Below are 1,646 nucleotides of genomic sequence, written 5' to 3'. Positions count from 1 at the left end.
GTGTGTGTGTGTGTGTGTGTGTGTGTGTGTGTGTGTGTGTGTGTGTGTGTGCAATAGCGTAAATCTATTGTAGTTTTTGGGTGAACGCGTCTTCCTTCCCAGAACGTAAACTCATAGTTGCTGAAGGTTAGAAAATCCGTGGGTTTTTTTTAAAACTTGTTTCCATAAAACGTATACAAGCAGACTAAATCATTTAGCTCAGTTGGTATAACAGTTGTTGTCTATGGTGCGAACATTCTGGTTCGAAACCTCAATCGGTGGTTTTCAACTTGCTTTGTTCGGCTCGGTCATTATAGCCGGAGATGGACATTGAATTCGAAGACCCTATCCCTCAAACAAGCTTACAGATCTTAACGTTTATCATGTTATTGTCGTGGAAGAGTATCTAACTCATAAAGATGTAATAACACTGACGCTTTCAAAAATATGATTACGATGTTATACTGCTGCTGCTGTTACGTAAATACGAATCAAGCCGAGAGCTCTCATATATTTCGCCAGCAGCAGATCGGGTTCCAGATTGCAACGAAGAGAGAAAGACCACACCTCATACTGAGAGTCTACTCACCATCTTCATAACATTAGAAATGAGAAGTCAAGATATTGTGGTACTCAGCAAAAACAACAACAACAACAACAACAACCACCACCACAACAACAACAACAAACACAAAAACAACAACAACAACAGAAACAACAACAACAACAACAGCCGCCACTACAAAACAAAGTACTTGCTATTGTTACTTCAAATTTGACATTTTGTCAAAAGTAGTTATGGAAATATAACAATACTATCATGTCGGCATCATGGCCATCAACATTAATGCAAAAAGAAGTAGCTGCAACTGCCACAGCAGTGACACAGACGGCGGGAACAATAACAATGATAACGGTAACTATCGCCATCCTCCCAGCTACAAGAAGTCAAGCCGTCATAAGACGTGACTGTACGTGTCAGCCTCCAGGGATAAAGTGCATGATTTTCGACGCGAAAAGCTAGACTAACTAATCTATAGCCATTTTAACCAGTCAACGCACAGATGTCAAAAGATTTTTATAAAACCAACAATATTAAAGAGAGTAAAATAGACTCGATAAAAATCATTTCTGAAACAGGAATTCTTTGACACTGAGTGCACATAACTTAGAGCAGCTCAAATCAATAAATTAAAGAGAGAGAAAGCTAAAGATATACTCACCGGCCTGGGAACATAACACAGCCGCGAGTCTAAATCCATACACACACACACACTCATGCGATGCACGTGCGTCAGCAAAATGCAAGTAGTGAGTATGCCAACACGCTCCTTGCTCGCAGTTATTCACATCCTCCAAGCTGCTTTCGTGAATATACTAAACTTATTATGATTAGATCTACCTCGACCTTTTGCATTTGAATAGATGTAAGGACATCTGTAGGGCTTTGATGTGGATTTCGATCTAGATCTAGATATCTTTCTAGATCGATTAATAAATCTCAGACTAAACCTTTCAGCCGACCCGGGGACACGTGAGTTAACAAAATAATATGACGGTGTTATATAATTATTATAATATTATCATCAAGATCAATTGAGCTGAACTAATTTTAGAAGACGAAGACACGCACATGCACACACACACACACACACACACACACACAC

The sequence above is a fragment of the Aplysia californica genome, unplaced genomic scaffold (assembly GCF_000002075.1).
Source record: "Aplysia californica isolate F4 #8 unplaced genomic scaffold, AplCal3.0 scaffold00192, whole genome shotgun sequence".
Taxonomy (NCBI): domain Eukaryota; kingdom Metazoa; phylum Mollusca; class Gastropoda; order Aplysiida; family Aplysiidae; genus Aplysia; species Aplysia californica.
This window is presented reverse-complemented; position numbering follows the sequence as displayed.